This window comes from Semicossyphus pulcher, unplaced genomic scaffold (genome assembly GCF_022749685.1).
Source record: "Semicossyphus pulcher isolate SPU_LCO1_2020_fin unplaced genomic scaffold, fSemPul1.0.p SCAF_11, whole genome shotgun sequence".
NCBI lineage: Eukaryota > Metazoa > Chordata > Actinopteri > Labriformes > Labridae > Semicossyphus > Semicossyphus pulcher.
The window spans coordinates 2,557,501-2,567,500 of NW_027211615.1; the positions used below are offsets into that span (position 1 = coordinate 2,557,501).

The 10,000-nt window shown below is 46.2% G+C and overlaps 33 non-coding genes and 1 pseudogene across 33 annotated transcripts in view; all 34 read right to left on the bottom strand.

Moving 5' to 3' along the window:
• LOC138586004 (5S ribosomal RNA) overlaps positions 1-57 on the bottom strand; it is a 119-nt gene extending 62 nt beyond the window's left edge. Inside the window, exon 1 of the ribosomal RNA XR_011306105.1 lies at positions 1-57. This exon is cut by the window's left edge and continues 62 nt beyond it. This is a non-coding gene — a ribosomal RNA (5S ribosomal RNA).
• A 215-nt stretch (positions 58-272) lies between these two features.
• On the bottom strand, positions 273-395 carry LOC138587361 (5S ribosomal RNA; annotated as a pseudogene).
• A 182-nt stretch (positions 396-577) lies between these two features.
• Positions 578-696, bottom strand: LOC138586015 (5S ribosomal RNA). The gene has a single exon (XR_011306116.1). It is a non-coding gene; the product is annotated as a 5S ribosomal RNA (ribosomal RNA).
• A 182-nt stretch (positions 697-878) lies between these two features.
• LOC138586027 (5S ribosomal RNA) lies at positions 879-997 on the bottom strand. Its single transcript, XR_011306127.1, has one exon. It is a non-coding gene; the product is annotated as a 5S ribosomal RNA (ribosomal RNA).
• Positions 998-1,179: 182 nt separating this feature from the next.
• Positions 1,180-1,298, bottom strand: LOC138586038 (5S ribosomal RNA). Its single transcript, XR_011306138.1, has one exon. It is a non-coding gene; the product is annotated as a 5S ribosomal RNA (ribosomal RNA).
• A 215-nt stretch (positions 1,299-1,513) lies between these two features.
• Positions 1,514-1,632, bottom strand: LOC138586938 (5S ribosomal RNA). Its single transcript, XR_011306990.1, has one exon. It is a non-coding gene; the product is annotated as a 5S ribosomal RNA (ribosomal RNA).
• Positions 1,633-1,814: 182 nt separating this feature from the next.
• LOC138586445 (5S ribosomal RNA) lies at positions 1,815-1,933 on the bottom strand. The gene has a single exon (XR_011306521.1). It is a non-coding gene; the product is annotated as a 5S ribosomal RNA (ribosomal RNA).
• A 182-nt stretch (positions 1,934-2,115) lies between these two features.
• Positions 2,116-2,234, bottom strand: LOC138586050 (5S ribosomal RNA). The gene has a single exon (XR_011306149.1). It is a non-coding gene; the product is annotated as a 5S ribosomal RNA (ribosomal RNA).
• Positions 2,235-2,416: 182 nt separating this feature from the next.
• Positions 2,417-2,535, bottom strand: LOC138586061 (5S ribosomal RNA). The gene has a single exon (XR_011306160.1). It is a non-coding gene; the product is annotated as a 5S ribosomal RNA (ribosomal RNA).
• Positions 2,536-2,717: 182 nt separating this feature from the next.
• On the bottom strand, positions 2,718-2,836 carry LOC138586645 (5S ribosomal RNA). The gene has a single exon (XR_011306710.1). It is a non-coding gene; the product is annotated as a 5S ribosomal RNA (ribosomal RNA).
• Positions 2,837-3,018: 182 nt separating this feature from the next.
• On the bottom strand, positions 3,019-3,137 carry LOC138586895 (5S ribosomal RNA). The gene has a single exon (XR_011306950.1). It is a non-coding gene; the product is annotated as a 5S ribosomal RNA (ribosomal RNA).
• Positions 3,138-3,319: 182 nt separating this feature from the next.
• Positions 3,320-3,438, bottom strand: LOC138586528 (5S ribosomal RNA). The gene has a single exon (XR_011306600.1). It is a non-coding gene; the product is annotated as a 5S ribosomal RNA (ribosomal RNA).
• Positions 3,439-3,620: 182 nt separating this feature from the next.
• LOC138586073 (5S ribosomal RNA) lies at positions 3,621-3,739 on the bottom strand. The gene has a single exon (XR_011306171.1). It is a non-coding gene; the product is annotated as a 5S ribosomal RNA (ribosomal RNA).
• Positions 3,740-3,921: 182 nt separating this feature from the next.
• On the bottom strand, positions 3,922-4,040 carry LOC138586085 (5S ribosomal RNA). The gene has a single exon (XR_011306182.1). It is a non-coding gene; the product is annotated as a 5S ribosomal RNA (ribosomal RNA).
• A 170-nt stretch (positions 4,041-4,210) lies between these two features.
• LOC138586096 (5S ribosomal RNA) lies at positions 4,211-4,329 on the bottom strand. Its single transcript, XR_011306193.1, has one exon. It is a non-coding gene; the product is annotated as a 5S ribosomal RNA (ribosomal RNA).
• A 182-nt stretch (positions 4,330-4,511) lies between these two features.
• Positions 4,512-4,630, bottom strand: LOC138586407 (5S ribosomal RNA). Its single transcript, XR_011306487.1, has one exon. It is a non-coding gene; the product is annotated as a 5S ribosomal RNA (ribosomal RNA).
• Positions 4,631-4,812: 182 nt separating this feature from the next.
• Positions 4,813-4,931, bottom strand: LOC138586752 (5S ribosomal RNA). Its single transcript, XR_011306813.1, has one exon. It is a non-coding gene; the product is annotated as a 5S ribosomal RNA (ribosomal RNA).
• Positions 4,932-5,146: 215 nt separating this feature from the next.
• On the bottom strand, positions 5,147-5,265 carry LOC138586108 (5S ribosomal RNA). The gene has a single exon (XR_011306204.1). It is a non-coding gene; the product is annotated as a 5S ribosomal RNA (ribosomal RNA).
• A 182-nt stretch (positions 5,266-5,447) lies between these two features.
• On the bottom strand, positions 5,448-5,566 carry LOC138586340 (5S ribosomal RNA). Its single transcript, XR_011306423.1, has one exon. It is a non-coding gene; the product is annotated as a 5S ribosomal RNA (ribosomal RNA).
• Positions 5,567-5,748: 182 nt separating this feature from the next.
• Positions 5,749-5,867, bottom strand: LOC138586452 (5S ribosomal RNA). The gene has a single exon (XR_011306528.1). It is a non-coding gene; the product is annotated as a 5S ribosomal RNA (ribosomal RNA).
• A 182-nt stretch (positions 5,868-6,049) lies between these two features.
• Positions 6,050-6,168, bottom strand: LOC138586121 (5S ribosomal RNA). Its single transcript, XR_011306216.1, has one exon. It is a non-coding gene; the product is annotated as a 5S ribosomal RNA (ribosomal RNA).
• A 182-nt stretch (positions 6,169-6,350) lies between these two features.
• LOC138586133 (5S ribosomal RNA) lies at positions 6,351-6,469 on the bottom strand. Its single transcript, XR_011306227.1, has one exon. It is a non-coding gene; the product is annotated as a 5S ribosomal RNA (ribosomal RNA).
• A 182-nt stretch (positions 6,470-6,651) lies between these two features.
• LOC138586144 (5S ribosomal RNA) lies at positions 6,652-6,770 on the bottom strand. Its single transcript, XR_011306238.1, has one exon. It is a non-coding gene; the product is annotated as a 5S ribosomal RNA (ribosomal RNA).
• Positions 6,771-6,952: 182 nt separating this feature from the next.
• Positions 6,953-7,071, bottom strand: LOC138586156 (5S ribosomal RNA). The gene has a single exon (XR_011306249.1). It is a non-coding gene; the product is annotated as a 5S ribosomal RNA (ribosomal RNA).
• A 182-nt stretch (positions 7,072-7,253) lies between these two features.
• Positions 7,254-7,372, bottom strand: LOC138586168 (5S ribosomal RNA). Its single transcript, XR_011306260.1, has one exon. It is a non-coding gene; the product is annotated as a 5S ribosomal RNA (ribosomal RNA).
• Positions 7,373-7,554: 182 nt separating this feature from the next.
• Positions 7,555-7,673, bottom strand: LOC138586179 (5S ribosomal RNA). Its single transcript, XR_011306271.1, has one exon. It is a non-coding gene; the product is annotated as a 5S ribosomal RNA (ribosomal RNA).
• Positions 7,674-7,853: 180 nt separating this feature from the next.
• LOC138586191 (5S ribosomal RNA) lies at positions 7,854-7,972 on the bottom strand. Its single transcript, XR_011306282.1, has one exon. It is a non-coding gene; the product is annotated as a 5S ribosomal RNA (ribosomal RNA).
• Positions 7,973-8,154: 182 nt separating this feature from the next.
• Positions 8,155-8,273, bottom strand: LOC138586341 (5S ribosomal RNA). Its single transcript, XR_011306424.1, has one exon. It is a non-coding gene; the product is annotated as a 5S ribosomal RNA (ribosomal RNA).
• Positions 8,274-8,455: 182 nt separating this feature from the next.
• Positions 8,456-8,574, bottom strand: LOC138586453 (5S ribosomal RNA). Its single transcript, XR_011306529.1, has one exon. It is a non-coding gene; the product is annotated as a 5S ribosomal RNA (ribosomal RNA).
• Positions 8,575-8,756: 182 nt separating this feature from the next.
• Positions 8,757-8,875, bottom strand: LOC138586202 (5S ribosomal RNA). Its single transcript, XR_011306293.1, has one exon. It is a non-coding gene; the product is annotated as a 5S ribosomal RNA (ribosomal RNA).
• A 182-nt stretch (positions 8,876-9,057) lies between these two features.
• Positions 9,058-9,176, bottom strand: LOC138586214 (5S ribosomal RNA). Its single transcript, XR_011306304.1, has one exon. It is a non-coding gene; the product is annotated as a 5S ribosomal RNA (ribosomal RNA).
• Positions 9,177-9,358: 182 nt separating this feature from the next.
• Positions 9,359-9,477, bottom strand: LOC138586226 (5S ribosomal RNA). Its single transcript, XR_011306315.1, has one exon. It is a non-coding gene; the product is annotated as a 5S ribosomal RNA (ribosomal RNA).
• Positions 9,478-9,659: 182 nt separating this feature from the next.
• On the bottom strand, positions 9,660-9,778 carry LOC138586238 (5S ribosomal RNA). The gene has a single exon (XR_011306327.1). It is a non-coding gene; the product is annotated as a 5S ribosomal RNA (ribosomal RNA).
• A 182-nt stretch (positions 9,779-9,960) lies between these two features.
• LOC138587055 (5S ribosomal RNA) overlaps positions 9,961-10,000 on the bottom strand; it is a 119-nt gene continuing 79 nt past the window's right edge. The window contains exon 1 of the ribosomal RNA XR_011307101.1: positions 9,961-10,000. This exon is cut by the window's right edge and continues 79 nt beyond it. This is a non-coding gene — a ribosomal RNA (5S ribosomal RNA).

Genomic DNA, 10,000 nt, shown 5'->3' on the forward strand with positions numbered 1-10,000 from the left:
GCTTAGCTTCCGAGATCGGACGAGATCGGGCGTGTTCAGGGTGGTATGGCCGTAAGCGACAGTTGTGTGTTCAATCGGGCCTTTTAAAGACGTGGCATGGTGCAGCAAGAATGTGGCTGTAATTTTAACGTTGTTTATAGTTTTCGTCAAAAATTTTGTCATGGTTTTTTTCTATGATGAATTCAATGCATTCTTGCACATGAGTGTCTGATCAAACTATTTCAAGGCCTGCAGCATCAGCACCTCTCCTGTCCATCACAGAAAAATGAAAAAGCTTACAGCACCTGGTATTCCCAGGCGGTCTCCCATCCAAGTACTAACCAGGCCCGACCCTGCTTAGCATCCGAGATCGGACGAGATCGGGCGTGTTCCGTAGTACTGGTATGGCCGTAAGCGACAGTTGTGTGTTCAATCGGGCCTTTTAAAAATGCATTTGGGCACTTTTTAATCTCTTCATATGTTACTGTGTTTTTTTTCTAGGATGAATTCAATGCATTCTTGCACATGAGTGTCTGATCAAACTTTTTCAAGGCCTGCAGCATCAGCACCTCTCCTGTCCATCACAGAAAAATGAAAAAGCTTACAGCACCTGGTATTCCCAGGCGGTCTCCCATCCAAGTACTAACCAGGCCCGACCCTGCTTAGCTTCCGAGATCGGACGAGATCGGGCGTGTTCAGGGTGGTATGGCCGTAAGCGACAGTTGTGTGTTCAATCGGGCCTTTTAAAAATGCATTTGGGCACTTTTTAATCTCTTCATATGTTACTGTGTTTTTTTTCTAGGATGAATTCAATGCATTCTTGCACATGAGTGTCTGATCCAACTTTTTCAAGGCCTGCAGCATCAGCACCTCTCCTGTCCATCACAGAAAAATGAAAAAGCTTACAGCACCTGGTATTCCCAGGCGGTCTCCCATCCAAGTACTAACCAGGCCCGACCCTGCTTAGCTTCCGAGATCGGACGAGATCGGGCGTGTTCAGGGTGGTATGGCCGTAAGCGACAGTTGTGTGTTCAATCGGGCCTTTTAAAAATGCATTTGGGCACTTTTTAATCTCTTCATATGTTACTGTGTTTTTTTTCTAGGATGAATTCAATGCATTCTTGCACATGAGTGTCTGATCAAACTTTTTCAAGGCCTGCAGCATCAGCACCTCTCCTGTCCATCACAGAAAAATGAAAAAGCTTACAGCACCTGGTATTCCCAGGCGGTCTCCCATCCAAGTACTAACCAGGCCCGACCCTGCTTAGCTTCCGAGATCGGACGAGATCGGGCGTGTTCAGGGTGGTATGGCCGTAAGCGACAGTTGTGTGTTCAATCGGGCCTTTTAAAGACGTGGCATGGTGCAGCAAGAATGTGGCTGTATTTTTAACGTTGTTTATAGTTTTCGTCAAAGATTTTGTCATGGTTTTTTTCTATGATGAATTCAATGCATTCTTGCACATGAGTGTCTGATCAAACTTTTTCAAGGCCTGCAGCATCAGTACCTCTCCTGTCCATCACAGAAAAATGAAAAAGCTTACAGCACCTGGTATTCCCAGGCGGTCTCCCATCCAAGTACTAACCAGGCCTGACCCTGCTTAGCTTCCGAGATCGGACGAGATCGGGCGTGTTCAGGGTGGTATGGCCGTAAGCGACAGTTGTGTGTTCAATCGGGCCTTTTAAAAATGCATTTGGGCACTTTTTAATCTCTTCATATGTTACTGAGTTTTTTTTCTAGGATGAATTCAATGCATTCTTGCACATGAGTGTCTGATCAAACTTTTTCAAGGCCTGCAGCATCAGTACCTCTCCTGTCCATCACAGAAAAATGAAAAAGCTTACAGCACCTGGTATTCCCAGGCGGTCTCCCATCCAAGTACTAACCAGGCCCGACCCTGCTTAGCTTCCGAGATCGGACGAGATCGGGCGTGTTCAAGGTGGTATGGCCGTAAGCGACAGTTGTGTGTTCAATCGGGCCTTTTAAAAATGCATTTGGGCACTTTTTAATCTCTTCATATGTTACTGTGTTTTTTTTCTAGGATGAATTCAATGCATTCTTGCACATGAGTGTCTGATCCAACTTTTTCAAGGCCTGCAGCATCAGCACCTCTCCTGTCCATCACAGAAAAATGAAAAAGCTTACAGCACCTGGTATTCCCAGGCGGTCTCCCATCCAAGTACTAACCAGGCCCGACCCTGCTTAGCTTCCGAGATCGGACGAGATCGGGCGTGTTCAGGGTGGTATGGCCGTAAGCGACAGTTGTGTGTTCAATCGGGCCTTTTAAAAATGCATTTGGGCACTTTTTAATCTCTTCATATGTTACTGTGTTTTTTTTCTAGGATGAATTCAATGCATTCTTGCACATGAGTGTCTGATCAAACTTTTTCAAGGCCTGCAGCATCAGCACCTCTCCTGTCCATCACAGAAAAATGAAAAAGCTTACAGCACCTGGTATTCCCAGGCGGTCTCCCATCCAAGTACTAACCAGGCCCGACCCTGCTTAGCTTCCGAGATCGGACGAGATCGGGCGTGTTCAGGGTGGTATGGCCGTAAGCGACAGTTGTGTGTTCAATCGGGCCTTTTAAAAATGCATTTGGGCACTTTTTAATCTCTTCATATGTTACTGTGTTTTTTTTCTAGGATGAATTCAATGCATTCTTGCACATGAGTGTCTGATCAAACTTTTTCAAGGCCTGCAGCATCAGCACCTCTCCTGTCCATCACAGAAAAATGAAAAAGCTTACAGCACCTGGTATTCCCAGGCGGTCTCCCATCCAAGTACTAACCAGGCCCGACCCTGCTTAGCTTCCGAGATCGGACGAGATCGGGTGTGTTCAGGGTGGTATGGCCGTAAGCGACAGTTGTGTGTTCAATCGGGCCTTTTAAAAATGCATTTGGGCACTTTTTAATCTCTTCATATGTTACTGTGTTTTTTTTCTAGGATGAATTCAATGCATTCTTGCACATGAGTGTCTGATCAAACTTTTTCAAGGCCTGCAGCATCAGCACCTCTCCTGTCCATCACAGAAAAATGAAAAAGCTTACAGCACCTGGTATTCCCAGGCGGTCTCCCATCCGAGTACTAACCAGACCCGACCCTGCTTAGCTTCCGAGATCGGACGAGATCGGGCGTGTTCAGGGTGGTATGGCCGTAAGCGACAGTTGTGTGTTCAATCGGGCCTTTTAAAAATGCATTTGGGCACTTTTTAATCTCTTCATATGTTACTGTGTTTTTTTTCTAGGATGAATTCAATGCATTCTTGCACATGAGTGTCTGTTCAAACTTTTTCAAGGCCTGCAGCATCAGCACCTCTCCTGTCCATCACAGAAAAATGAAAAAGCTTACAGCACCTGGTATTCCCAGGCGGTCTCCCATCCAAGTACTAACCAGGCCCGACCCTGCTTAGCTTCCGAGATCGGACGAGATCGGGCGTGTTCAGGGTGGTATTGCCGTAAGCGACAGTTGTGTGTTCAATCGGGCCTTTTAAAAATGCATTTGGGCACTTTTTAATCTCTTCATATGTTACTGTGTTTTTTTTCTAGGATGAATTCAATGCATTCTTGCACATGAGTGTCTGATCAAACTTTTTCAAGGCCTGCAGCATCAGCACCTCTCCTGTCCATCACAGAAAAATGAAAAAGCTTACAGCACCTGGTATTCCCAGGCGGTCTCCCATCCAAGTACTAACCAGGCCCGACCCTGCTTAGCTTCCGAGATCGGACGAGATCGGGCGTGTTCAGGGTGGTATGGCCGTAAGCGACAGTTGTGTGTTCAATCGGGCCTTTTAAAAATGCATTTGGGCACTTTTTAATCTCTTCATATGTTACTGTGTTTTTTTTCTAGGATGAATTCAATGCATTCTTGCACATGAGTGTCTGATCAAACTTTTTCAAGGCCTGCAGCATCAGCACCTCTCCTGTCCATCACAGAAAAATGAAAAAGCTTACAGCACCTGGTATTCCCAGGCGGTCTCCCATCCAAGTACTAACCAGGCCCGACCCTGCTTAGCTTCCGAGATCGGACGAGATCGGGCGTGTTCAGGGTGGTATGGCCGTAAGCGACAGTTGTGTGTTCAATCGGGCCTTTTAAAAATGCATTTGGGCACTTTTTAATCTCTTCATATGTTACTGTGTTTTTTTTCAATGCATTCTTGCACATGAGTGTCTGATCAAACTTTTTCAAGGCCTGCAGCATCAGCACCTCTCCTGTCCATCACAGAAAAATGAAAAAGCTTACAGCACCTGGTATTCCCAGGCGGTCTCCCATCCAAGTACTAACCAGGCCCGACCCTGCTTAGCTTCCGAGATCGGACGAGATCGGGCGTGTTCAGGGTGGTATGGCCGTAAGCGACAGTTGTGTGTTCAATCGGGCCTTTTAAAAATGCATTTGGGCACTTTTTAATCTCTTCATATGTTACTGTGTTTTTTTTCTAGGATGAATTCAATGCATTCTTGCACATGAGTGTCTGATCCAACTTTTTCAAGGCCTGCAGCATCAGCACCTCTCCTGTCCATCACAGAAAAATGAAAAAGCTTACAGCACCTGGTATTCCCAGGCGGTCTCCCATCCAAGTACTAACCAGGCCCGACCCTGCTTAGCTTTCGAGATCGGACGAGATCGGGTGTGTTCAGGGTGGTATGGCCGTAAGCGACAGTTGTGTGTTCAATCGGGCCTTTTAAAAATGCATTTGGGCACTTTTTAATCTCTTCATATGTTACTGTGTTTTTTTTCTATGATGAATTCAATGCATTCTTGCACATGAGTGTCTGATCAAACCTTTTCAAGGCCTGCAGCATCAGCACCTCTCCTGTCCATCACAGAAAAATGAAAAAGCTTACAGCACCTGGTATTCCCAGGCGGTCTCCCATCCAAGTACTAACCAGGCCCGACCCTGCTTAGCTTCCGAGATCGGACGAGATCGGGCGTGTTCAGGGTGGTATGGCCGTCAGCGACAGTTGTGTGTTCGATCGGGCCTTTTAAAGACGTGGCATGGTGCAGCAAGAATGTGGCTGTATTTTTAACGTTGTTTATAGTTTTCGTCAAAGATTTTGTCATGGTTTTTTTCTATGATGAATTCAATGCATTCTTGCACATGAGTGTCTGATCAAACTTTTTCAAGGCCTGCAGCATCAGCACCTCTTCTGTCCATCACAGAAAAATGAAAAAGCTTACAGCACCTGGTATTCCCAGGCGGTCTCCCATCCAAGTACTAACCAGGCCCGACCCTGCTTAGCTTCCGAGATCGGACGAGATCGGGCGTGTTCAGGGTGGTATGGCCGTAAGCGACAGTTGTGTGTTCAATCGGGCCTTTTAAAAATGCATTTGGGCACTTTTTAATCTCTTCATATGTTACTGTGTTTTTTTTCTAGGATGAATTCAATGCATTCTTGCACATGAGTGTCTGATCAAACTTTTTCAAGGCCTGCAGCATCAGCACCTCTCCTGTCCATCACAGAAAAATGAAAAAGCTTACAGCACCTGGTATTCCCAGGCGGTCTCCCACCCAAGTACTAACCAGGCCCGACCCTGCTTAGCTTCCGAGATCGGACGAGATCGGGCGTGTTCAGGGTGGTATGGCCGTAAGCGACAGTTGTGTGTTCAATTGGGCCTTTTAAAAATGCATTTGGGCACTTTTTAATCTCTTCATGTGTTACTGTGTTTTTTTTCTAGGATGAATTCAATGCATTCTTGCACATGAGTGTCTGATCAAACTTTTTCAAGGCCTGCAGCATCAGCACCTCTCCTGTCCATCACAGAAAAATGAAAAAGCTTACAGCACCTGATATTCCCAGGCGGTCTCCCATCCAAGTACTAACCAGGCCCGACCCTGCTTAGCTTCCGAGATCGGACGAGATCGGGCGTGTTCAGGGTGGTATGGCCGTAAGCGACAGTTGTGTGTTCAATCGGGCCTTTTAAAAATGCATTTGGGCACTTTTTAATCTCTTCATATGTTACTGTGTTTTTTTTCTAGGATGAATTCAATGCATTCTTGCACATGAGTGTCTGATCAAACTTTTTCAAGGCCTGCAGCATCAGCACCTCTCCTGTCCATCACAGAAAAATGAAAAAGCTTACAGCACCTGGTATTCCCAGGCGGTCTCCCATCCAAGTACTAACCAGGCCCGACCCTGCTTAGCTTCCGAGATCGGACGAGATCGGGCGTGTTCAGGGTGGTATGGCCGTAAGCGACAGTTGTGTGTTCAATCGGGCCTTTTAAAAATGCATTTGGGCACTTTTTAATCTCTTCATATGTTACTGTGTTTTTTTTCTAGGATGAATTCAATGCATTCTTTCACATGAGTGTCTGATCAAACCTTTTCAAGGCCTGCAGCATCAGCACCTCTCCTGTCCATCACAGAAAAATGAAAAAGCTTACAGCACCTGGTATTCCCAGGCGGTCTCCCATCCAAGTACTAACCAGGCCCGACCCTGCTTAGCTTCCGAGATCGGACGAGATCGGGCGTGTTCAGGGTGGTATGGCCGTAAGCGACAGTTGTGTGTTCAATCGGGCCTTTTAAAAATGCATTTGGGCACTTTTTAATCTCTTCATATGTTACTGTGTTTTTTTTCTAGGATGAATTCAATGCATTCTTGCACATGAGTGTCTGATCAAACTTTTTCAAGGCCTGCAGCATCAGCACCTCTCCTGTCCATCACAGAAAAATGAAACAGCTTACAGCACCTGGTATTCCCAGGCGGTCTCCCATCCAAGTACTAACCAGGCCCGACCCTGCTTAGCTTCCGAGATCGGACGAGATCGGGCGTGTTCAGGGTGGTATGGCCGTAAGCGACAGTTGTGTGTTCAATCGGGCCTTTTAAAAATGCATTTGGGCACTTTTTAATCTCTTCATATGTTACTGTGTTTTTTTTCTAGGATGAATTCAATGCATTCTTGCACATGAGTGTCTGATCCAACTTTTTCAAGGCCTGCAGCATCAGCACCTCTCCTGTCCATCACAGAAAAATGAAAAAGCTTACAGCACCTGGTATTCCCAGGCGGTCTCCCATCCAAGTACTAACCAGGCCCGACCCTGCTTAGCTTCCGAGATCGGACGAGATCGGGCGTGTTCAGGGTGGTATGGCCGTAAGCGACAGTTGTGTGTTCAATCGGGCCTTTTAAAAATGCATTTGGGCACTTTTTAATCTCTTCATATGTTACTGTGTTTTTTTTCTAGGATGAATTCAATGCATTCTTGCACATGAGTGTCTGATCAAACTTTTTCAAGGCCTGCAGCATCAGCACCTCTCCTGTCCATCACAGAAAAATGAAACAGCTTACAGCACCTGGTATTCCCAGGCGGTCTCCCATCCAAGTACTAACCAGGCCCGACCCTGCTTAGCTTCCGAGATCGGACGAGATCGGGCGTGTTCAGGGTGGTATGGCCGTAAGCGACAGTTGTGTGTTCAATCGGGCCTTTTAAAAATGCATTTGGGCACTTTTTAATCTCTTCATATGTTACTGTGTTTTTTTTCTAGGATGAATTCAATGCATTCTTGCACATGAGTGTCTGATCCAACTTTTTCAAGGCCTGCAGCATCAGCACCTCTCCTGTCCATCACAGAAAAATGAAACAGCTTACAGCACCTGGTATTCCCAGGCGGTCTCCCATCCAAGTACTAACCAGGCCCGACCCTGCTTAGCTTCCGAGATCGGACGAGATCGGGCGTGTTCAGGGTGGTATGGCCGTAAGCGACAGTTGTGTGTTCAATCGGGCATTTTAAAAATGCATTTGGGCACTTTTTAATCTCTTCATATGTACTGTGTTTTTTTTTAGGATGAATTCAATGCATTCTTGCACATGAGTGTCTGATCAAACTTTTTCAAGGCCTGCAGCATCAGCACCTCTCCTGTCCATCACAGAAAAATGAAAAAGCTTACAGCACCTGGTATTCCCAGGCGGTCTCCCATCCAAGTACTAACCAGGCCCGACCCTGCTTAGCTTCCGAGATCGGACGAGATCGGGCGTGTTCAGGGTGGTATGGCCGTAAGCGACAGTTGTGGGTTCAATCGGGCCTTTTAAAAATGCATTTGGGCACTTTTTAATCTCTTCATATGTTACTGTGTTTTTTTTCTAGGATGAATTCAATGCATTCTTGCACATGAGTGTCTGATCAAACTTTTTCAAGGCCTGCAGCATCAGCACCTCTCCTGTCCATCACAGAAAAATGAAAAAGCTTACAGCACCTGGTATTCCCAGGCGGTCTCCCACCCAAGTACTAACCAGGCCCGACCCTGCTTAGCTTCCGAGATCGGACGAGATCGGGCGTGTTCAGGGTGGTATGGCCGTAAGCGACAGTTGTGTGTTCAATTGGGCCTTTTAAAAATGCATTTGGGCACTTTTTAATCTCTTCATGTGTTACTGTGTTTTTTTTCTAGGATGAATTCAATGCATTCTTGCACATGAGTGTCTGATCAAACTTTTTCAAGGCCTGCAGCATCAGCACCTCTCCTGTCCATCACAGAAAAATGAAAAAGCTTACAGCACCTGATATTCCCAGGCGGTCTCCCATCCAAGTACTAACCAGGCCCGACCCTGCTTAGCTTCCGAGATCGGACGAGATCGGGCGTGTTCAGGGTGGTATGGCCGTAAGCGACAGTTGTGTGTTCAATCGGGCCTTTTAAAAATGCATTTGGGCACTTTTTAATCTCTTCATATGTTACTGTGTTTTTTTTCTAGGATGAATTCAATGCATTCTTGCACATGAGTGTCTGATCAAACTTTTTCAAGGCCTGCAGCATCAGCACCTCTCCTGTCCATCACAGAAAAATGAAAAAGCTTACAGCACCTGGTATTCCCAGGCGGTCTCCCATCCAAGTACTAACCAGGCCCGACCCTGCTTAGCTTCCGAGATCGGACGAGATCGGGCGTGTTCAGGGTGGTATGGCCGTAAGCGACAGTTGTGTGTTCAATCGGGCCTTTTAAAAATGCATTTGGGCACTTTTTAATCTCTTCATATGTTACTGTGTTTTTTTTCTAGGATGAATTCAATGCATTCTTTCACATGAGTGTCTGATCAAACCTTTTCAAGGCCTGCAGCATCAGCACCTCTCCTGTCCATCACAGAAAAATGAAAAAGCTTACAGCACCTGGTATTCCCAGGCGGTCTCCCATCCAAGTACTAACCAGGCCCGACCCTGCTTAGCTTCCGAGATCGGACGAGATCGGGCGTGTTCAGGGTGGTATGGCCGTAAGCGACAGTTGTGTGTTCAATCGGGCCTTTTAAAAATGCATTTGGGCACTTTTTAATCTCTTCATATGTTACTGTGTTTTTTTTCTAGGATGAATTCAATGCATTCTTGCACATGAGTGTCTGATCAAACTTTTTCAAGGCCTGCAGCATCAGCACCTCTCCTGTCCATCACAGAAAAATGAAACAGCTTACAGCACCTGGTATTCCCAGGCGGTCTCCCATCCAAGTACTAACCAGGCCCGACCCTGCTTAGCTTCCGAGATCGGACGAGATCGGGCGTGTTCAGGGTGGTATGGCCGTAAGCGACAGTTGTGTGTTCAATCGGGCCTTTTAAAAATGCATTTGGGCACTTTTTAATCTCTTCATATGTTACTGTGTTTTTTTTCTAGGATGAATTCAATGCATTCTTGCACATGAGTGTCTGATCCAACTTTTTCAAGGCCTGCAGCATCAGCACCTCTCCTGTCCATCACAGAAAAATGAAAAAGCTTACAGCACCTGGTATTCCCAGGCGGTCTCCCATCCAAGTACTAACCAGGCCCGACCCTGCTTAGCTTCCGAGATCGGACGAGATCGGGCGTGTTCAGGGTGGTATGGCCGTAAGCGACAGTTGTGTGTTCAATCGGGCCTTTTAAAAATGCATTTGGGCACTTTTTAATCTCTTCATATGTTACTGTGTTTTTTTTCTAGGATGAATTCAATGCATTCTTGCACATGAGTGTCTGATCCAACTTTTTCAAGGCCTGCAGCATCAGCACCTCTCCTGTCCATCACAGAAAAATGAAAAAGCTTACAGCACCTGGTATTCCCAGGCGGTCTCCCATCCA